A 24049-nucleotide genomic window follows, 5' to 3' on the forward strand; every position below is an offset into this window, starting at 1 on the left:
CAAGCTGGTGCAGCCACCCTGGAAAACAGTATGGAGGTTCCTCAAAAAGTTGAAAATAGAACTACCATATGACCCAGCAATTGCACTAATGGGTATTTGCCCCAAAGATACAAATGTAGGGATTCGAAGGGGTACGTGCACCCTGATGTTTATAGCAGCAATGTCCACAATAGACAAACTGTGGAAAGAGCCAAGATGTCCATCGCCAGATGAATGGATAAAGAAGATATGGTATATATATACAATGGAATATTATGCAGCCATCAAAAGGAATGAAATCTTGCCATTTGCAACGACGTGGATGGAACTGGAGGGTATTATGCTGAGCGAAATACGTCAACCAGAGAAAGGTGTGTATCATATGACCTCACTGATATGAGGAACTGTTAATCTCAGGAAACAAACTGAGGGTTGCTGTAGTGGTGGGGGGTGGGAGGGATGGGGTGGCTGGGTGATAGATATTGCGGAGGGTATGTGCTATGGTGAGCACTGTGAATTGTGTAAGACTGTTGAATCACAGACCTGTACCTCTGACACAAATAATACATTATATGTTAAAAAAAAAAAAGGAAGAAGAAGATAGCAGGAAGGGAAAAATGAAGGGGGGAAAATCGGATGGGGAGACGAACCATGAGAGACTATGGACTCTGAAAAACAAACTGAGGGTTCTAGAGGGGAGCGGGGTGTAGGCTGGTGATGGGTATTAAAGAGGGCATGTTCTGCATGGAGCACTGGGTGTTATACACAAACAATGAATCATGGAACACTACATCAAAAACTAATGATGTAATGTATGGTGATTAACATAACACAATTTAAAAAAAGAAATTATTAACATAACACAATTAAAAAAAAAGGAAATTATCTATGAGCCCTTTGAGTGTGTGTGTGTCTGTGTGTGTGTGTGTGTGTGTGTGTATTTGACCATCATCCTTGTCAAAGCCTATTGGCCAAACACTACCCGGAACAAAGCTGTAGTCAAAAAAGTTGGCTTTAGAGAGAGTGGGAAGTCCGGCTTGCGAGCTGGTACCTTTGTTTCGCACGCGACAAAAGAATGATTTAAAAATGGGTGATGTTGAGAAGAGCAAGAAGATTTTTGTTCAGAAGTGTTCCTAGGGCCATACTGTGGAGAAGGGAGGCAAGCGCAAGACTGGGGCAAATCTCCATGGGTTTATTTGGGCGAAAGACAGGTCAGGCCCCTGGATTTTCTTACACAGATGCCAACAAGAACAAAGGCATCACCTGGGGAGAGTAGATACTGATGAGTATTTGGAGAATCCCAAGAAGTACATCCCTGGAGCAAAAATGGTCTCCACTGGCATTAAGAAGACAGGGGAAAGAGCAGACTTGATAACTTATCTCAAAAAAGCGACTAAGGAGTAATAGTTGGCCATTGCCTTATTTATTACAAAACAAAAATGTCTCATGACTTTTTTTTTTATGTGTACCACATTTAAATTGATCTCATATACCAGAATTCGGATCATGAATGGCTGATCGAATATTTCTTTTGGACAGTCCTGATTTAAATAAGATTGGCTTGTGGTTAAATGAATATGATCAGCTTTTTGAACTTTGATAGTAAGTCTGGTTCAGCAAGTGCTGCCACTGTTTTCCCCTCCTAAAAATATGATTGGAATTGACTAGTAATGTTCAGCTTTTCACGGAGATGGTAACTGCCATCTCTAAACTTAGGGGAGATTGGTTTTGTATTTAGATTTATATAACTGGTTATATTGATATATTTAAATACTGAGGAAATCCCTTCACTGTCTCAGAACAGCAAGACTCAGCTGTGTTTCAAGTTGTGTTCATTAGCCTGTTAAAGGCAAGGGTTGAAGATAAGCTCGCAGTGTCCACTTTATCTTTTTGGTCTTAACTATGCCAATTTAATTAAAATTCCCTGCGTCTAAAATGTTGCCTTTTGCTTAATGAAAGGCATTTTAGTGTGGTTATGTATAATGTTAAATAAAGAATACTTAACACTTAAAAAAAAGTTGGGTTTATTTGGCTTGCCGCAGCAAGGACAGAATGCCACAGTGGAATTATGTGAGGAGCCTCTTCTAGAATTTGGGCCTGTTGTGGATACTTCTGAACTAGTGTTTAGCATAGTGAGGGCCAATTTTGGATTGAATATTGTCAAGCAGCAGAGACATTTCAATGATTGCGTATCTAATTGGGAGGCAAAGGATTGAATAGGGATTGGAACTGAAATTGGTTAAAACAACAAAAAAGCAGGGCACCTGCGTGGCTCAGTGGGTTAATCGTCTGACTTTGGCTCAGGTCATGATCCCAGGGTCCTGGGATGGAGTCCCGCATCGGACTCTCTGCTCAGTGGGGAGTCTGCTTCTCCCTCTACCTTTCCCCCTACTCATGATCTCTCAAATAAATAAATAAAATCCTTTAAAAAAAAAGACAACAGAAAAGCAGCAATAACTCATGTTAGTCAGGAAAGGGGATGTTTGCTCATTTTTGTGGTTGCAGAGCGGTCTTGTCTATATTTTATTCCAAACTCAGCTGTGGTGTGGGCCTGATAAGCTGAGAGAATAATTAGCAACCTTGACTTCTATACTCAGCTTAAGTATTATTCCAGAATTAAAAATAAGAAAAACATTTCAAACAACCACCAATAAATACACATCAAAATAACTGTTAAAAAGATTTACTAGCAAGAATGATTTTGAACAAAGAAAGATGGATTAAGATGGGAGAAGGAATGGTAAACAAAGAAATACATATGTGATTGAATCTAAACAAACGAATACTGTATTTTTAAAAATGACTGCCTCTGGCAGAAAACACAATAATAACACATAAAACAGGATGGGACTTATAATTAAAGTTGTTTGAGGTTTTCATATTGTTTGGAAGGAATGTGTCAAAATTGATTCACTTTATGCTTTAATTAATATTTAAGTCTGCATTGTAAGGGTAGGCACCAAAATAATAGAAAAAAATAGTGTGTATTATTTCTGAGCAAAAAGAGGAAAAAAGGGATTAAGATAATAAAACAAGATAAAAGCTTGATTAATCCAGAAGAAGACTAGAAAGGAGAAAAAAAGAAAATAAAAAGTGTAAATTAAAATACTATAATAATATCACAATCTAAATTTTAAAACCAGGTAATTCTCATTGCTCTATAGACATGACTTTGGAGAAGGGAAGGTTTGGAAGCAGAGTCCCCCACTCAGGACTCTGACTGTGGCCATGAAACAATGAGAAGAGGTCAGTCTTGGGATATATTTTGAAGGTAAAGCCACAGGACTTGCTGATGCTCAGATGTTGTTCCTGGGACTCATTTTTACTAGTTTTGACAATGCCTGATTTTTAAAGTAAATGAGATCATTTCTTTCATGATTCTTTTCCTTATAAGGCCTTAAGCTACTCTGTTCTCTGTAATTCCATGGCCCTTGATAGGAAAAGTTTCCCTACTCTTCTAGAAGATGGTCACTAATTCTTTGTTGCACCACTCAGGATGATTCAGAGCATCGTTCAGGTTGTTTCGATCTTTCCCATCCCATTTACAGACCCATCTCCTTTACCCCTTTGGGGTCACTTATTTAATACTTTTAAATTACTTCGTGATCCTCCAGCGTTACGAGGCTGTGAAGAAGTTGCACCAGGAAAGATAGTGGAACCAGCTGGATAACAGCTACTAATTTGCAAAGTACTTGTAATAGGATGAAAAATCCCACCTGTGGCCAAGAGGTGAGCAGCCTTTGAAAGCATAGATGAGGTTAAATGACAGGAGAAGCACAGCAAGAGGATGTTATGTGGGTTTTAAAATAAAGGAGAAGACTTAGAAATGGGTACAGAGAATTGTCATGAGACACATTAAAACGGATCCACCTGGACAAGGGTACTCATCATAGTAGAAATAGTTTAATTATCGTTGGAACATCTGTTGGTGCTACATGCTCTGCTGAGTGCTCTGATGATAGCATTTCTAATCCTTACAACAACCCTGAAAGGCAAATTTTATCCCATTTTATAGAAGCTGAAGTGCTCAGAGAGACCATCTTGTCCAAGGTTGCCTAATTCAAGTCCGGATTTATCTGCCCCAGAGGTCAATACTCTTTGCATTATAGCACCTTCTGTAGGCTCCCAGGTGACTAGATTTAGATGGAGAAAAGGAAAAAACAAAAGATACAGGTTTAGACAGGATGCGAGAGATAGCAGACCAGAGAAAACAGTTCCTAGATCTTCAAATTAGAGTGCTGGCGAAGAGAATGAGCCCATCATGGAGGGTAAGAAGAGAGATGGCTGACATCCAGCTTTTATATACCTAAGGAGTTAAACAAAATTCTAATATATTTCAACACAGTTAAACTACATTACTAAACCCCTAACTTCTACCAGTATGCTGAAAACGTAGAAGATAATCACTGGACAGCCTCTTTTATTTCGTGTCAAATGAAAGAGACAAGGAAACAAGATACTTTTTCAAAATTCATTTCAGATAAACTCAGCAATGGTCATTAGGTATTCAGTTGTGGTAAAAGGGCCTATTGGAGAAGTTCACCCATTTAGGAAAAGTTTGCCCTTTTTGGCAGCTTGATATATTTCCTTTTAAGAGGTAGTAAAAATTCTATATAATTCATTTTCTCTTTTTAACTGTTTTGAAGTTCAGAGGAAAATATAATGCTCAGTTATAATATTTATATAAGCTTGGGTTTTTGTTATATATTTTGTCTTTTCCATAGCTTTTGAATCTTCTATCTTGATGTTAGTTGTTGTTTGTTATATTTGTTTTGGTTACATGTGAGGTGTTGCTTACCTTTTTGCACATCTCTTTAAACCTCTTGTGGATAAATTAAAGTTAAAATAAAAACAAATCAAATATTTTTGAAAGTGTGAATTTAAATTTAAGTTAAATAAAAAGGCATTCATTTTTCATAGCTTGGAATTTTACCATTTTACTCATTTGTAACTATTACATAAAGACATACTCTTTACTTTGTACCACCTTCACCTACACATTTGGTGTTTTTATCATTTCGTGGAAAGGTGAAGACAGCAGTGCTTGCATTTCCCTGCATTAAGAAGAGAGTTCCAAAAATAAAATGCTTCTATAATCAAAGACTGCTGATGCAGTAAAAGATGGGTTTCTTTTGGTTGAACTTATTAGGGTGTTGGCAGTGTGAGATTATTTGGGATTGAGAGTTTATAAATTGTAGTTCTTACTTTGGAGGATCACAAACTCCTTTTGAAAATCTAATGAGAGATATTAGCCCTGTCCTCAGAAAAATGCTCAAATATGTGCCTTGACATTTTAACTACAATTTCTTGAGGGTATATATACCTCCTGCTAGAGGGCTGGAATAGACATGACTCCTCTTCACTGTGAAAGCCCTGAATCCTGGCCACCAGATCACCAAGGAGGTACCTCTTTACTATGGATAGTGGTGAGAGCAAGGTCGACACTTGAGTAAGGCTCTCAATACCCAGCTCAAAGCAGTAATAGAACCATAGGTAGATTCTGCTCTTCCTGCTCCAAGAGTGTTTCATGATGGCTTTGAAGCAATTCTATTCTGGCCATCAAGTAGTTCTGAAAAATATTTGGGTTGCTAAAGACTATCCATTACAGTATATGCCCTTACAGATTTAGTTCTGTTTATTTGGTTTATATTAATTTCTATCTTGAGGTCTTGTAGAGGGGAAAACTCTCTATTAACTATTTGGATAAGAACTCAATTCTGTCACGTTGCCATTAAATGTTTTTATGCTTTATGTTTCCTTACCTTCAGGTGAAGAATTAGGCACACTATTAAAAAGACATTATTTTTTACAGTGGCCTTGATTATGTTTGTGGAGCCAGCCACCAGTGGCTCCTGGCCTCTTGGGAGGTACAGATCTTCTGACATCTGAAAAAAAGGATTATTCTCCTGATTGAGAAGCTGAATGTGAGTAACTGGTACGGGTAGCACAGAGGCAGTGAAAGTAATGAGGGGGAGAGATTAGGGTTCAGGTGTGGTGGAACATAATAAGGTGTGTCATGGGGATCTTTTTATTTTTTAGCCCGTCCCCTGCCTACCTCCCCTCCAGCAACCTTCAGTTTTTTCTCTAAAGTTAAGAGTCTCTTACGGTTTGCCCCTCTCTCTTTTTTTGCCCCTTCCCTTATGTTCATCTGTTTTGTTTCTTAAATTCCACATGAGTGAAATTGTATGGTATTTGTCTTTCTCTGCCTGATTATTTCACTTAGCATAATACACTGTAACTCCAATCAGTCATTGCAGATGGCAAGATTTAATTCTTTTTGATGACTGAGTGATACTCCATCACACACACACACACACACACACACAACACCACATCTTCTTTATCCACTCATCAGTCAGTAGTGGACATTTGGGCTCTTTCTATAATTTGGCTATTGTCGATAATGCTGCTATAAGCATCAGGGTGCATGTGCCCCTTTGAATCAGTATTTTTGTATCCTTTGGGTAACTGTCTAGTAGTGCAATTGCTCAGTCATAGGGTAGTTCTATTTTTAACTTTTTGAGGAACCTCCATACTGTTTTCCAAAGTGGCTGCACCAGTTTGCATTTACACCAACAGTGCAAGAGGGGTCCCCTTTCTCTGCATCCTCGCCAACATCTATTGTTTCCTGTGTTATTAATTTTAGCCATTCTGACCGTGTGAGGTGGTATCTCATCGTGATTTTGATTTCTCTTTCCCTGATGATGAGTGATGTTGAGCATCTTTTCATGGGTCTGTTGACCATCTGGATGTCTTCTTTGGGAAAATGTCTATTCATGTCTTCTGTCCATTCCATAACTGGATTATTTGTTTTTTGGGTGATGAGTTTGATAAGTTCTTTATAGATGTTAGATACTAACCCTTTATCAGATATATCTTTTGCAAATATATTCTCCCAGTCCATAGGCTGCCTTTTAGTTTTGTTGATTGTTTCCTTCACTATGCAGAAGCTTTTTATCTTGATAAAGTCCCAATAGTTCATTTTTGCTTTCGTTTCCCTTGCCTCCGGAGACGTGTCTAGCAAGAAGTTGCTGCGGCCAAGGTCAAAGAGGTTACTGCCTGTGTTCTCCTCTAGGATTTTGATGGTTTCTGTTTCACATTTAGGTGTTTCATCCATTTTGAATTTATTTTTGTGGAGGGTGTAAGAAAGTGGCCCAGTTTCATTCTTCTGCACGTGGCTGTCCAGGTTTCCCAACACCATTTGTTGAAAAGACTGTCTTTTTTCCATTGGATATTTTTTTCCTGCTTTGTCAAAGATTAGTTGACCATAGTGTTGTGGGTCCATTTCTGGGTTTTCTATTCTGCTCCACTGATCTATGGGTCTGTTTTTGTGCCAGTACCATGCTGTCTTGATGACTACAGCTTTGTAATGTACCTTGAAGTCCAGAATCGTGATGCCTCCAGTTTTGCTTTTCTTTTTCAAGATTGCTTTGGCTCCTTGGGGTCTTTGGGGTTCCCCATACAAATTTTAGGAGTGTATTAGGCTCTGTGAAAAAGTGTCATGGGGATCTTGAGTGTAAAGTAACCCAAATCTTTTAGGCTTCCTTGCCTTCAGTGTTTCTCAGTGGGGGCTCTATTGACATTATGGGAGGACAATTCTTTGTTTTCTTGTCTCCCCTCTCCTGCTAAGTGCCATTTGCATCCCCAGTAAATGTAAATTTTTAAAGTACTCCTGCATATTTCCAAAGCCCCACCCCCACCCCAACCTCTGGTTGAGGAAACCTAGATATTCTCAATCCCAAGTGGTTTCACACTACCATGACCTAAACTGGCTCAGTAGAAGTGTTTTTGTGTTATGGGCCATCCTTGCTTTAGAAACAGGTTTGGGGTGTGTGTGTGTGTGTGTGTGTGTGTGTAGGTCAAGGACATGACCTTCCCAGCACTCTCATATAAGAGAGACGGTTGATTCCTTTTACTTGACATATTTGGCTTCTCTCTGGTGCCTCCCAAGGACAGGACCACACAAACTTAACCCTCAGCCCCTTTACCTGTAGAATTTGGATTTCAAAGGCATGCTCCCAGAGCTGTAGGGATTTCCGACACCCCAGTCCAAACAGAGCAGCTCTGCTTTGAGCTGTTTCACATTTTGGGATTTGGGGCATGTTTTCATTAAGATAAAAGAGTTCTATTGCTTAAATAGATTGAAAAACCAACAGATTATATGTTTCTAAGTATCTCTTTTGGTGCCAAGTCTTTATAATTACTGCTCTTCTCCTGTCCCATCATTTGAGCAGAACTTGGAAACTGAGTGGGCACTGGGGACATTTATACTGTTAAATTACACAGCAGAATATCTCCTCCATGTATAGAGGAGGCATTTTAGGCTTCTTGGATATAGATTATTGCAAGTTATCAGAGCCCATGAGATACTACAAGAAGAGTTTTCGGTCTGTGAATTACTACCCCTTTGGGTCTACTTTCTGGATTTTTAGTTATACAGTGGTGATGTCCACCTAGACTGTTCCTCAGAAGGACTTTGGGTGTTTCTGAGTGATTCCTGGAATCCAAGCATACATAGGTTCCTCTGTCTTCCGAAGAGCTCTTGGCATACTTAGATGTTGTGGTTAAAACAAATCAAACTGGTCGAAGAATTTATCATGAGAGACAAATAGTAATTAGGGTTGATGACTGATCTTGTGGTTTTTTTTCCCCCAGACATTTATTGCTAATCAGGCAAAGATTCCTCAGTTATTTAGGCCTGGACTTTAGTTGCTGCTATATCAGGAATAATGTCTGTCATTCTCACCAAATATTAGATTTTATCTCCTTCCTTTGTTCCATCTTAGATTTGGACTGTATTAATTAGCCAAAATTAACTTGCATCCTGGTGCTAAGCCGAGGCATTTTCTCGGCTAGTTGAGAATTCAAGCGTTGATCGAGCACCTAAAACTTGCTAGAAATATTTGATAGAATTAAGGCCTTCTAGGAGATTACAGCCTTGCCATGGAAACAAATATACACAAATGAAAAATAACAGTCTAATGCAAGATAAATGTAATACAGTGCTTAATGAAAAAGTGTACTATTCAGTGCCTGAAGCAGCAGCTCTTAACTTGGGTTGCATGTTATCTGAGGAGGTTTAAAAAATTCTGATGCTCAGATTATACCCCAGACCAATTAAATCAGAATTTTTGGGGGTGGAACCCAACCACCAGGATTTTTTGTTGTTGTTAATACTCCCTGTGCGATTTCGTGTGTGGCTAAAGTTGAGAACCACTAGTCTAAAGGGATGATGAAGGCAGGAAAGTCCACGTAGACAGGAATTTCTGTGGGCAGTAGGAAGAGTTGAGATTGATGCCATCTGGCTTTATTTGGGAAAATCTGATGTCAGAAAGGAGTTAGGAGCTCCTATGGATCTTAAAGCTCCAAGCAGAAGAGAATCTCAAACAGGCTGGAGAGGAGCTACGAATTCTACTGCCGGCTTTCCTACCCATGTGCAGCAGTGTTTCCGGAGTTTCTTCACTCGCTCTGGTGGAATTAATTACACTTTGTCCCATTCAACTCTAGTTTTTGTTTGTGTGTAAAATCTTTCTACTCTTTAATTAAACTTTTGTTTCTCTATAAAATTTTTTTAAAAATATTTTATTTATTTATTTGACAGTGAGAGACACAGCGAGAGAGGGAACACAAGCAGGGGGAGTGGGAGAAGGAGAAGCAGGCTTCCCGCGGAGCAGGGAGCCCGATGCGGGGCTCGATCCCAGGACCCTGGGATCATGACCCGAGCCGAAGGCAGACGCTTAACGACTGAGCCACCTAGGCGCCCCGCTCTATAAAATTTTTAATTGTGATAAAATACACATAATATAAAACTTAACTATCTTAACCATTTTTAAATATACAGTTCGGTAGTGTTAAGTACATTCACATTGTGCAACGAAATCTCCAAAACTCTTTATCTTGCAAAACTGAAACTCTGTACTCATTAAACATAAACGTTTCCTTCTGAGATAATTATAGCTTTACTTGCAATTGTAATAATACAGAGAGATCCCATGCACCCTTTACCCGGTTTCTCCCGATGGTGACCCCCTAGGAAACTATAGTGCGATATTACAATTAAGATAGGCCATCTCCATCCCAAGGATCCCTCATGTTGCCATACCTACTTCCCTCCCATCTCCATCCCTACCTTAAGCTTAGTAAAACCTAATCTGTTCTCCATTTCTGTAATTTTGTCATTTTAAGAATGTTATATAAACAATCATATAGTATGTAACCTTTTAGGATTGGCTTTTTTCACTCAGCGTAATTCTCTGGAGATTCATCCAAGTCATGTGTGTATCAGTAGTTTCTTCCTTTTTATTGCTGAGTAGTATTCCATGCTGTCAATGTACTACCGTCTGTACCACTCGTCTGTTGAATGACATCTGCTTGTCTCAGGTTTTTGGCTATTATTAATAAATCTGCTATAAACATTTGTGTACAGGTTTTTGTGTGAACATTAGTTTTTATTTCTCTGGGATAAATGCCCAGGAGTGTAAATGCTGGGTCACATGAAAATTGCATCTCTAGGATGTTTTTTGTTTGTTCATTTAATAAACTGCCAAACTGTTTTCCAGGGTGACTATACCATTTTACATTCCCAAAAGCAATGGATGAGTGATCCAGTTTCTCTGCATTCTCACCAACATTTGATGTTGTCATGTTTTTTGAATTTTAGCCATTCTGATAGGTATGTAGTGATATCTAATTGTTACTTCAGTTTGTATTTCCCTAATGGCTAATAATGTTGAACATCTTTTCATGTGCTTATTTGTTCTCTGTATATCCTCTTTGGTGAAATGTCCCTTCATGTTTCTTGACTATTTTCTCATCAGATTGTGTTTTTTTTACTGTTGAGTTTGAGAGTTCTTTATATATTCTAGGTAATGGTCCTCTGTTTTGTATGTGGTTTACAAATATTTTCTCCCAACCACTTTGTTTTTTCATCCTTGTAACAAGGTCTTTTGCAAAGCAAATATGTTAAATTTTGATGAAGTCTAATTTATCAGTTTTTCCTTTTATGGATCATGCTCTGGTGTCAAATCTTTGACTAGCCCTAGCTCATGAAGAGCTATTATTTTTTTCTAAAAGTTTTACACTTGACATTTAAGTTGGGGATCCACTTTGAGTTAGTTCTTATACAAGGTATGAAACTAAAGTTGAGAGATTTTTTGTTTGTTTTGGGTTTTTTTTTTTTTTTGCCTATAGATGTCCAATTTCTTCAGCTAGATATATTGAAAAAGCTATTCCTCCTTCATTTAATTGCTTCTGCTGCACCTTTGTAAAAAAATCAGTTGGGCACATTTGTGTGGGTCTATTGCTGGGTTCTTTATTCTGTTTCATTGATCTGTATATTTATCCTTCTGCCAATACCATACCATCCCGACTACTGTAGTCTTATAAGTCTTTTTTTTTTTTTTTTTAAAGATTTTATTTATTTATTTGACAGAGAAAGACACAGCGAGAGAGAGAACACAAACGGGGAGTGGGAGAGGGAGAAGCAGACTCCCCGCCGAGCAGGGAGCCCGATGCGGGACTCGATCCCGGGACTCCAGGATCATGACCTGAGCCGAAGGCAGTCGCCCAACCAACTGAGCCATCCAGGCGCCCTGTAGTCTTATAAGTCTTGAAAATGGGTAGGCTGATTCTTTTCACTTAATTCTTTTTTCAAACTTTGTTTTAGCTATTCTAGTTCCTTTGCCTTTCCATTTAACTTTTAGAATAATTTTGTCTATAGCCCCAAAAAATCTTGCTGGATTTCTCCTTCACTGTTTTTTTTATTGTAGTGTAATAGACATGTAACATAAAGTTCACAATCTTAATCATTGTAAAGTGTACAATTCAGTGGCATATAATACATTCAAACTGCTGTGCAGCAGGGGTGCCTGGGTGGCTCAGTCATTAAGCGTCTGCCTTCGGCTCAGGTCATGGTCCCAGGGTCCTGGGATCAAGCCCCGCATCAGGCTCCCTGCTCCGCGGGAAGCCTGCTTCTCCCTCTCCCACTCCCCCTGCCTGTGTTCCCTCTCTCACTTTGTCTCTCTCTGTCAAACAAATAAATAAAATCTTAAAAAAAAAAAATGTTGTGTAGCAATCACCACTATCAAGTTCCAGAACATTTTCGTCACCCCAAAAAGGAAACTCTGTACCCATTACTCAGTCATTCCCCTCATCTGGCAATGACCAGGCTGCTTTCTGTCTCTATGGATTTGCCTATTCTGGACATTTCATGTAAACGGAGTCATACAATATGTGATCTTTTGTGTCTGGCTTCTTTCTTTTAACATAATGTTTTCAAGGTTCATCCATATCGCAGCAAGTATCAGTACCTCATTCCTTGTTATGTCCAAACAATACGCCATTGTATTTATATACCATAGGTGTTTATCTATGTATTTATTGATTGACATTTGACTTGTTTCTACTTTGGCTACTGTGAATAGCATGTTGCTATGAATGTGCATGTATAGGATTTCTTTTGAGTATCTGTTTTCAGTTCTTTGGGGTATAATGTACCTAGGAGTGGAATTACTGGGTCATATACTATGTTTAACTTTTTGAGGAACTGCCAAACTGTTTTCAACAGCAGCTGTACATTTTACATTCCCACCAGCAGTGTATAAAGGTTCCAATTTCTCCCCATCCCTCACCAATACTTGTTATTTTCCATAATTGTAGCCATCCCCAAAGTGTGAAATGGTATCTTACTGTGGTACTGACTTGCATTTCCCTAATGATCAATGACACTGAGCATCTTTTCATGTGCTTGCTGGTTGTTTTGAGTATCTTCTTTGGAGAAGTTCTATTCATTTGCTCATTTGAAAATTGGGTTGTTTGTCTTTTTGTTGTTGAATTGTATTCCCTTTCCTCTTGAAGGATATTTTCACTGGATATAGGAACCTAGGTTAAGAGTCTTTTCTTTCAGTGCTTGAAAAATTTTGTGCTCCTTCTTCTGGCCTCCAAGGTTTCCGATGAGAAATCTGCTGTCGTCGTTTCTTCCCCTAAAAGTAAGGTGTCATTTTTCATTGCTTTCAAGACTTTTTCTTTGTTTTTAAGCTTTCAGTAGTTTGACTATGATGTATCCTGGCATGAATTTGTTTGGGTTTATCCTCTTTGGGGTTTGCTCAGCTTCTTGAATGCGTAAGTTTTATCCCTCTGCCAAATTTGGGCAGTTTCCAGCCACTATTTCTTTTAGTACTTTTTTCAGTCCTGTTCTTTTTTCTTCTCCTCCTGGAAATCCAATGATACAATAGAACTATTGTTATAATCCCACAAGTCCTTGAGACTCTGCTCTTTTTTTTTTCCATTTTATTTATCTGTTGTCCACGTTGAGTATTTTTTATTGTTCTATCTTCTAGTTCACGGATTCTTTCCACTCCCCACTCCACTCTGCTGTTGAACCCATCCACTGAGATGTTTTGTTTTGGTTTGGTTTGGTTATTGTATTTTTTAGTTCTAAAATTTCCATTTAGTTTTTTTTTTTTTTTAGTTTTTCTTTACATCTTCTATTTCTTTGCTGAAACTTAAACTATTTTTTCATTTGTTTCACGCATGTTTGTAATTGCTTGTTGAAACATTTTTATGATGACTGCTTTAAAATCTTTGTCAGAGAATTCTAACATCTGTCATCTAGGTGTGGTCTATTTTCATTCAGTTGAAGATCCTTCTCATTGGTATGATGAGTGCTATTTTTATTAAAACCTGGACATTTTGAACTCTGGATATTATTTAAACCTTCTGTTTTAGGTGGCTTTCTCCGATACTCCTCTGGCAGAGGAAGTAGGGGCGAGTGTCTTGTTACAGCCAGGTAGGTGTAGGCTTCCAGTGTCCCCACTCAGCCTCCACTGACACCTGAGGGGTGGGGCTTCTCAATACTGCTCAGGTGACATCAGGAGTTTTCAGCTGCCCATTAGGCTTCTAATGACACCAACCTGGCTGGGAGAGGTAGGAAGGTCTTTTTACTCCTCCCCACATGGCCTTCACTGACAGTAGGGGATGGGGGTGGCCTTGTTATCACTGGGTGTTGGTGAAAGTGCTGACTCTTTACCACGTCTCCTCTGGAACGAATCCAGCAGAGAAGGGAAGGGACACCTCCTAAAAGGCCTGGTGAAGGTGGCAGTCTAGGCATCCCACTCAACCTTTACTAGTGTGTGTAGGAGTGAGCCACAGTTCTTTCTGTGGTGTTTGGCTGGAGTAGAGTGGTTATTATCTAGAAGTTTTTTATTTTGCTAGGCTGCCTCTTTCCTGGTCCTTTGGCTTGAAAGAACAGGCTTGCTTTTGTTTTGTTTTGTTTTTTCCTTTGGCTGTCCCCACTGGCATTTCCAGGTTGCTGGCTTCTTCCGCACCACATCTGGGATACATGAGACAAAAAGAAAACCCAGTGAAATCACCAATGTGTGGTTCCTTAGGTCCCAAGGCCCCTAGCTGGTCTGCCTTCTTTTCTCTTCCTTTCAAGTCTCTTATATTTGTTTTATGTGCAGTATCCAAGGTTTTTAGTTGTATTAGCAGGAGGAATAGGGAAAAGTACAACTACTCAATCTTCCCTGATCCATTTTCTTTTATTCACTTGTTTATTTAGTTTTCCATTTGATTGTGAGCTCTTTTTTTTTTTTTAAAGTTTATTTATTTAATTAATCTCTACACCCAACGTGGAGCTCAAACTCACAATCCCAAGATCAAGAGTTGCATGCTCTTCTGACTGAGCCAGCCAGGTGCCCCCTGATTATGAACTCATTAAGTATATTTAGTGACTTCAATGCCTAGTCTGGCACATGATCTGCAAATGTATGAAAAAAAGGAAAAAAGACGACAGAACATGGAGTGAAGTGAATGAATTGCACTCCTCCCCCATCCGCCCTTAGGTGTGTGGTGCCAGAAGAGGAGGAGGCTTAATCCTGTTCTGAGGATGAGTCCTCTCCTGGTATTTTGATGTTGAGAAAGGTGGCTAGCTCCCAGAGCTCATACTCTCTTTCCTAGGTTCTCGTGTGTTACCAAAAATTACCAGCAGATGACAGAATAATAGATGAAAATGGTCTGTTGACCAAAACATAAGGAGGTTGATTTCCTCTGATATACAGGAATAAATTCTACTACCCTACCCACCCCAGGTACAATTCCAAAATGCTGCTCTGAAAGTTAGTTACTTTTTTTCAGCATTGGGGTACAGGTTGCTCTTCAGTGGGAACAGAGTTGGAGTAAAAAGAAGTAGGCTCTATTAGTCTCCATAGTGACATGTGCCAACAGGATTACTGGTTTCTGTGAAAATAAATATCTAGCAGTTAGTTACTAATTTCTGGCATTTAAAACCACAGGAAGGGGGAGACTGGAGGTCGGGAGGATGAATACTTTTCTTAAACAATATTTTAACATTGCTACTTTAAAAGCAAAGCAAAACAGCAAAAAGCTGTCTTCTGTCAGGCCCTGCTGATATGCACACATCATTGGTGAGTCAATATTTAAATTCACTTTTCATTCATTATCAAAATATTTTCTGATGTGAATGTGGAGGGGGATCGCTTTTAAAAATTTGTTTGAGCTCTTGGGCAGAGAGTTCATAACATTGTACTCATCTGACCAAAAAAAAAAAAAAAAAAAAAAAAGCCTGAGGGGAGGCTTTTGTTTCATTCTTGTTTTTCTCAATTTTTTATTTTAAAAAGATTTACAGAAAACTTGAAAGAATAAAATAATGAGCACTCAATTACCCTTCAGGTAGATTCATTGTCAATATTTTGTTACATTTGCTTTCTTTTCTCTCATATATAGTTAAAAAAAGTTAATTTGCATACATTGATGGTATGGTTTTAAAAGTTCCTTCAGTGGAAGCATGAACCCCATTTCTTTTTTCCTCCTTACTCCCACTCTCCTTTCTTCATATAAAAAAATTAAAAGCTCCGTACCCCTGCCCTTCTCTCAGTCTCCCACCAGAGAGTTAAGCTCAGGTCCCGCTAACCACCGAGGACCAGTAGGCCCAGTGACTTTCACTTGTCTGTAATATTTGTTTTGGCCAAGAGAATTTGGTCTGAGTTCGCAGACGAAAAAAACCTGCAATAGGATCAGGATCTCCAAGCGTTAGTCACACGACGACCTCTGTATTTCTTAAGGAAAAGTTCCTGGTCAGTTGGGCAAAGCTCCAGCTGAAGATCTTTACTTTTCTCCTGATCACAGTTCAGGAAATCACTGCAACTACGTGAAGCCAAGAGTCTCTTTTCTGTCTCTCTGTCTCCTCCGGTTACTTGTCTCTGGTCTTGGGGACTGTGATCGTGTATTTATGATCATCCCTCAGCTCTGGGAGCCAGGCTTCGGGGTTCTCTAGCGGGTTTTCTAACTTCAAAAAAAAAAAAAAACACGAAAAAGTAATTTCGACCTGAGGAGGGCCCAGTTTTCAGGAATCTCAAAACCCAAGGCAGTTGCAATAATATACAGAAGAATTAAGTGGAAACACATACTCAGAATCATATAGTTTCTAGCAGTAAGCCTCTTCAGCCTCCCTGGTGGTCTAGTGGTTAGGATTCGGCGCTCTCACCGCCGCGGCCCGGGTTCGATTCCCGGTCAGGGAAAAGTGTTTTTTTTTTTCTCTTTTAACCATTAATGATTAACTTTGTTACTCCTAGTCAGTTCCCCTGTCCGCCAAAGCTGAAATACAGAAAATGCAGAAATATACAAAGTAAAAACTGTTCTACCACATGTTAACTGCTGACGTCCAGTTTTAAAAACAGAATTGGAATTATGCTATTCATACTATTTTATTTCCAGCTATTTTTAAAGTTAATATATTTCCAACACTTGCCAATGGAAATAAACGCTCTTCACTAACATGGTATTTTCTTTCATTTTAAATATTTAGTTTTTGAAAAGGTAAATATATTTACATGGTTTAGGATTCAAATATGCAAAAGCTATAACTGACAAACCTAATTTTTACCTCTGCCATCTAGTTTCCCTCTAATAAGGCCACCAATGTTATGTTTCATAACTATAATAATGTAAATATTTTATGTTAATGCAAGTACATGCATACATACTTATATATTTAAATATGCTCCCCCTTGCACAAATGATAGCAATCTATACATGTTTTATCTACACTTTGCCTTTTTCACTTAACAATATATTTTAGAAATATATTAGACAGATTATACATGAAGTTAGACATGAAGAGTTTCCTCATTCTTCCTCATGACACATGGTATTCCATTGTATTGATGATATTCCATAATTAATTGAACCAACTTCCTTTTGATGGACACTTAGGTTATTTCTAGTCCTTTGCTATTACAAACAATGCCGCCATAAATAATCTTGTACATACATCCATGTGTGTGGACTAAATGCCCAGGGATTGAAATACTGGTTCAAAAGGTGTATGCATTTGTGGGTGGATATTGCCAGTGTGCCTTCTACAGAGGTCGTGCCAATTTACACTCCCACCAGCAATGTACAATGTATATAGAATTAAAAAAAGAAAAACTCATGTGGGTTTTCATCAAAGTGGATTTAATCTAACCTATTTCTGGAATTTTAGTTTCTTCCCCCTAAAATTTTGGCTTTGCAGGTAACAGTTTGATGAACATCTGTGTAGGTACATCCTAGGTGTTTCCTTAGGATAAATTTATGGAAGTAGAATTACTACCTCATACCATATACTAAATGAATTAAAGAATTAAATGCAAGAACTGAAATAACTAAGCTAAGAAAAATACACTAGTGGATAATTATCTTAATATTGGGTAGCAGGTTTTCCAAGATAAAAGCAAAGACAGAAATCATAAAGGATAAAACTGATGGATTAGACTACATAACAGAAAACTTCTGCTTATCTATAAAGAATGTTAAGAGTCAAATGACAAAGTGGTATAAATCAGTAATATTAATATAATACAAATAATTAATAGAAAAACAGACAAAGCATATGACTTAGTAATTCTCAAAACTAATGCAAATAATTGGTAAATATGAAAAATGATCAACCTCAATAGTAATAGAATAAATGCAAATTAAGATAAGACTTTTTGTCCTGAACTTTCATGAAGATGAAAAGAATGACATCCCATTGACAGATGTAAGGTAATAGCGAAAACTGGTGTTATCTTTTCACACAGCAATTTGGCAATATAGTATCCAAAGTTTTAAAATGCTTATGTCTTTTGATTTGCAACTTTACCTTAATGCATTTGCCCTATGAAAACACTCTGAAATGCCTAATAACTCCCTCAGGGGAGCCTTAACTCTGTAACTGGATTTCAGATGCCCCCTTCAAACGACAATAGAAAAAATTAGAATTGACTTTTTTAAAACCTGTGAATAAATAAGAAACTGCCACAGAATTTTTAATATAACCATAGGAGAAATCCCAGAGAGCTTCCTCCTTTGGCTTTGTGTTAGAAATCTCTCTTAATATAAATGTCAGATAAAGAATTGTGTGACCAGAACTGGACAAATTACTCCTCATGAGGAAACCGATCAGACACCTGAAACATCTGCGTTGGTGGTATAGTGGTGAGCATAGCTGCCTTCCAAGCAGTTGACCCGGGTTCGATTCCCGGCCAACGCACTTCTCACTTTCACTTTTCCCCCGAAACTTTTAAGTAAGTTCAATTCAATAAACCACTGGGGAAGGAAAGGTTTTGGAGACTATTAGTTCGTAAGGGAGTCTCTCCTAAAAGAGAGCCTTTAGGGTTTTTGTAGCTGCAACCCTGAGCCAAACTCGTCTGCTGGGTTCGGCCGCTGGCGTCGCACCAGTTTATGATATCTATCCTTTTGGGGCCTTTAGGGAAGTGTCTGAAATAGAGGCTGCTCGGATTTGATTTTCTAAATCCTCGGATGCGGCTCTGGTTTACTGAGAAATCAGAATAAGGAAGTCAGCCCAAGAGCCCGCAGTTGCCGGAGAGCGTCCTGTCATTTGGAACGGTGAGGAAAGCAAGAAGAAACCAAGAGGAGGGCCTTCGACCAGCTCCCCTTCTCTTCCGGTTCCACCGCTCTGGGGACAGAAACCTCAATTCCAGGGTACAAGCTGGAGATGTAAACAGGAAAATCCTCGGGCGGCCTCTCGCACCCCTGGGCGGGGCGGCTTGATTCCCTGGAAGGGAGAGAAGTGGCATGAGGCGGGGCGACAGGGGATGGTCCCCGGCCGCGGCCCGCTGCCCAGCCGAAGGGCGACACTGGCGCCTGCACGCGGGATTTAGGAGCTCAGAACCAGATTCGAGGGTCAAAACTTCGAGGTTGTGGAGTGGAAACGTTTGTTTGGTATTCTGATTGATGCAGATCACTTGAACGGGGCTAATAAAACGGCAGCACGGGGTACGTACTCCTATTCCAAAGGGCATAAAATAAGAGCGCAATGCGTCGCCTGGCAGGTGGCGCGCCGTGATCGTATAGTGGTTAGTACTCTGCGTTGTGGCCGCAGCAACCTCGGTTCGAATCCGAGTCACGGCATGTGATGTCTCCGTGGTGGCTTTCTTTTCTTTTCTTTTTTTTTTTTAACATATGTATATATAAAACGTTTTAAAACGGTTGAAAAAAGTTTAATTCTCTCTTCGTTCCAAGCAACCTTGCAGAAGTGCTATCCACGAATTGGGTGAATTGTTTCTGTTCAGCTCCTTCCGCCGCTCGCCCACCTAAAGCAAACAACCTAACGGGTTCTGGCAGGGACGCACTGCAGGGGGTATGGCGAGCCTCGGAGCTGCCACTAAGGCTGCAGAGGTGAGAACCCTTTGCTTCGGACTCCGGAGCTCAGCGCCTGTACCGGATCTTGGAGAAATGAAAGTTGGGAGAGTAGAGTGAAATCGCCTGGAGCTCTGACTCTCATCTGACTTGAAATCTCGCTAGGACGTTTACACGTAATAAATAGGGTCTTTTACTCAAGCCACACAAAATTTTAGTATTTAAAAACAAATTCGTGCCCCCAGTGACGCGTCTCTCATCCCCACTTCCACCCACCACCCTGGTCGTCACGGTTTAGGAAGAGAAGGAAGCAGGGGCTGGAGCACCAAGGTCCCGGGAGGCAAGTCCCCGTGCCCCACCTGCTCCCCCGGCTCTTTGCGCCTTTCATCCCCGTTCCCTCGCGCTCTTTCGCCTCCTCCTCAGGAGTCCGCATGCCAGACACCGGGCTGTCAAAATGATCCGGTCCACGCGGACTTTGAGAAAACATGGAGGTTTTAGGACTCCTGATTCCCCGTCCTCTGGGAGGCCGCCTGGCCCCACGCAGTCCCCACCACTCTCTCGGAGCCTCGGTCCTGGTAGCAAAAAGCTACTATTCTGTTCACAAAATCCTAGACCCTGCGGTCTCTGTCACTAGTGTGTATCTGGACCATACATCCTGTCTCTGAGACGCCTTGGCTTGCCAGTGCCCGGCTAGCTCAGTCGGTAGAGCATGAGACTCTTAATCTCAGGGTCGTGGGTTCGAGCCCCACGTTGGGCGCACACGGTTATTTTTCTATTTCTATTAAATCCTCTTTTGGCAACCAACAATTGTGACTTATAATTAGCTATTGCGGCCACTGTTGTCTTTAATTTCGGTAACAACTTCCAAAATCTCTATTTGCTCCAAATTGAACAGAAATGAGGAATCCGAACCGGGGATCCTGGTCGTTGAGACCAAGGGTCTCAAACCTACGGCGGGGGGTGGGGGGGGATGGGAGGAGCCTCTCCGGGGGTGCGAAGGTGACAGGAGCCGGAGCAGCTCCCAGTCCTGACCCGCGGGGCTCCCCCTCCGTCCTACCACGACTCTTCTCCACCAAGAAGACGCCTTAGGACCGGACCGGATGGGAACACTCTCCTTCTCTTCTGCTTGGTGGGGGTAAATTTTGGATGAGGTTTTTTGAAGGGCTTTCTTAGCTAGTTAAAATGTTCTCCGCTAGGTGCCAAGGAGCACCTGTCTTTGCTCTTCAGGTTTTGAAGCGTTCATTAGCCGCAAAGGGCTGTAAAATACAACTCGTTTACTAAGATCCCGAAGCGGGGCGGGAAAAGGGGAATGCCCTGGAAAGGCATCTGGGGAGGCGGGGGAGAGACGCGGAAGAGCCGGAGGGGGGAAGGCGGGGGCGGGGAGGGGCGCAGGCGAGAGCTTGCAGGGGGGAACCCCCGCTGCAGCCTGCCGGAGGCTTGTTGGGGACCCCCTGCAGCGCCGCGCCCGCGGGTGTTGAGATAGTTACTGACCCACTGGAGAACTTTGTTCTGCCCGGGAAAGCCTGAACTTGTTTGCGCTACATTTGTCCCTGCCAAGTCCCTTTCAGTGTTGGAATGGGTGGTCTGGCTTCAGTTGCTTTTCAAGGCGAGTGGAAGCCAAGTTTGGCACAGGTCAAGAGGCTTCTCCACAACGACGAGGAGGACATTTAACTCCTCATACAAGTCGTCCGCCTCCTTTCCCTAAGGATCCTTTAACAGTCCTGCTTTTTTTTTAAGTTTGTAAATACGCTTCAGTCTCCCACCAACCGGCTCCGAGATGATCAATACATTAGGCCAGTTATTCTCAAAGTGTGGTGCCAGGACAAACTTGTGAGATATGCAGATTCTCAAGCCCCACCTCAGACCTGCGGAATCAGAAACCGGGGGTTGGCCCAACAACCTGTGACTTAAGCTCTGTAGGTGATTTAGGTGAACGTTCAAGTTCAGGAACCACTGCATCAGGGCAGCCTCCTTCCCTGTCAACCAAGATATACCATGTTCTTGGCTGGGAGACTCAACGTCACAAAGATAACATCTCTCCTTAAATCTGCTGTCTCAAGTTAACATGGTTTTTCTAAGAATATCAAAAAGAGCTTTTTAGAATTCAAACTGGACAACAGAATTCTGAAGTTTAAATGGAAGAGAAACAAGCAGAAATACTCAGGGAAATTCTTTTTTTAAAAGAAAGAGCAATAAGGAAGGACTAATTCTATGAAATAGTAATTATATTAATTAAAATAGTAAGATATCATGTATGAATAAACAGTAATAAATGGCACAAGAATTCAGAAATATACCAAAATAATAAGGAAATGTAATATATTAGAAAGAGGATCTTGAACCAATAATTCTAATGAACAGTTTTGAATAGGTAAGTGTCTAGGGAAAAATAATGGTCAGTGAATATCATGCCCTTTACATAAGGGTAAATTCCAAATCAATCAAAGATTTAAGTAGTAAAGAGGAACATAAAAGTTCTTGTAGACACATTAAAAATTATTTTATTATCTTGGTGTGTATGTGAAAAAAGCTGTTCTATGACATAAACTCACAAGTCCTGAGAGAAAATATCAATGAATTTGACTATATAAATTGAATGATATCTGAAACAACAAATTTGGGGCAATATTTGCAACTTGCATTGCGTTAAAAATCCTCCATTTTAAGTTCATGCTTTGGTGGTTAGCATCCTTCTCGTTGCCCTAATTGTGAACTCACACCCCAAAACAGCTGAAACCCCTTGATAACAAACCCAACTGCTGGACTCTAACTTCCCCTTCCTCTCTTCCCTTCTCCCTCACCCCTAACCTTCCGTTCCCACCTCTCTTGGTTTGCTTTCCGTGGACCCCACCCAAGATCCAGTAAAGACTTTGGCCCACAGGTCCTCCTGTCTCTACTCCCCACCTGTAAAACCGAGCACCCTGCTGGTTATGCCCCTCTGTGGCCCTCTGCTGCACAACATGACCGCCCTCTTTGGGACTGTGAGTATAATAAACTTCTTCCTTTCAAGCCTGCTTCTCTTCTCCTGTGGCTGCAGCAACTTCACCAAACCATACCCAACATCTACATTCGTAGAACACACATATATACAAAAGGCTAATTTCCCTAATATTTACAGAACTACAAACCAACAAGAAATAAGCCAACAACCCAATAAAAATAGCAAACATATATAGAACAGAAAATATTCGTTTCTATTGCTCATAAAGATACTCAACATTCAAGATTGCTATTAATGAAAGCAATGCAATTTAAAACAACACTGAAATAACACTTTTGACCTTTTTAAAATCCATTTAGAAATTTATCCCATTATTCCTACACATGTGTGAAATTAAACATATTCAAGGTTATTCATGGAGCATTTTTCATTAAGTAAAAAACTGGAAACCTCTCTAAATGTCCACCATTTGGGGGAGTAACTAAATATACAACTAAATATACAACTACACAATGAAATATGGTTCAGCTACCTGTAAAAAAGAATGAGGAAGCTCCTGATATTCCAATATGGTGTGACTGAAAAGAAATGGTTTAATATTTTGCAGCTCCTCCCACCAGGAGATGGAGCTTATTTGTCCACCGGTCTGTATACAAGATTGGCTCTGTGACTTGCTTGGGCCAATGCTGGTGCCTTAGCAAACCTGAGGCAAGCGCAGGCTTGAAAAATGCTTGCACACTGGGGCTTAATTTGGAATCCTGAGACCATGATCTGAAGACTCTCAAGCTAGTCTGCTGGAGAGATCACAAGGAGAAAAAGATCCATCCCCGCTCTTCTAATCGATTCAGCTGTGCCCCAGACAGGTGATTGAGCCATCCTATACCAACCAGCCCCAAATGAGATGGCCCAGAACAGAAAAACTTCCAACTCACAGAAGCCCTAAAAAATAATAAATTATTGTTATTTTAAGTCAATAAGTTTGAGATGGCTTGTTATATAGCAAAAGCTAACTTACATTCACTGAGACATAAATCAAGTGAAGATTCCAAAGGAACAGTCTTATAATGTGCAATCATTTGTATCAAAAGGGTAATGGTGGTTGCAAGAGATTGACAATTTTACTTGTATATACGTAAATATCTCTGGAGTGAGATACACAAGAAATCCAAATTCCCCTATTGAAAGGGCCCATTAAGTGCCCAGTATAGTGGATAAAAATAGATGAAACAGTTTCAAAACAGTAGGGACAAAGAGGAGAGATCCTGTAAGCTTTTGGGAAGGGAGGTGAGAGAACAGTTTAATGTAAATAGTCAAGAATCAGAATGGCATCTGCCTTCTCTACAGTGCCGATGCGCTCCATTATATAACCATCAGGAACAAACCTGTGATCAAACGAAGTTGGATTTTTGGCTTATTGCAACAAGAGAGACAACATACACCGTGGGGAACTGTGGGGGCAATTCTACCTTTGGAAATCTTAATAATTTTTAT

At 40.2% G+C, this 24049-nt stretch overlaps 1 long non-coding RNA gene, 4 other non-coding genes and 1 pseudogene across 5 annotated transcripts; all 6 read left to right on the forward strand.

Annotated features, from left to right (window-relative positions):
* Positions 1-1015: 1015 nt before the first annotated feature.
* Positions 1016-1915, forward strand: LOC102741430 (cytochrome c pseudogene; annotated as a pseudogene).
* Positions 1916-16442: 14527 nt separating this feature from the next.
* On the forward strand, positions 16443-16514 carry TRNAE-CUC (transfer RNA glutamic acid (anticodon CUC)). Its single transcript has one exon. It is a non-coding gene; the product is annotated as a tRNA-Glu (tRNA).
* Positions 16515-18436: 1922 nt separating this feature from the next.
* TRNAG-UCC (transfer RNA glycine (anticodon UCC)) lies at positions 18437-18508 on the forward strand. Its single transcript has one exon. It is a non-coding gene; the product is annotated as a tRNA-Gly (tRNA).
* A 372-nt stretch (positions 18509-18880) lies between these two features.
* LOC145721130 (uncharacterized) lies at positions 18881-20424 on the forward strand. The gene is made up of 2 exons (XR_014144594.1): positions 18881-19254; positions 19501-20424. It is a non-coding gene; the product is annotated as an uncharacterized LOC145721130 (long non-coding RNA).
* On the forward strand, positions 19318-19389 carry TRNAH-GUG (transfer RNA histidin (anticodon GUG)). Its single transcript has one exon. It is a non-coding gene; the product is annotated as a tRNA-His (tRNA).
* TRNAK-CUU (transfer RNA lysine (anticodon CUU)) lies at positions 20302-20374 on the forward strand. The gene has a single exon. It is a non-coding gene; the product is annotated as a tRNA-Lys (tRNA).
* Positions 20425-24049: the final 3625 nt, after the last annotated feature.

The sequence above is a fragment of the Leptonychotes weddellii genome, chromosome 4 (assembly GCF_054177405.1).
Source record: "Leptonychotes weddellii isolate Sample4059 chromosome 4, ASM5417740v2, whole genome shotgun sequence".
NCBI lineage: Eukaryota > Metazoa > Chordata > Mammalia > Carnivora > Phocidae > Leptonychotes > Leptonychotes weddellii.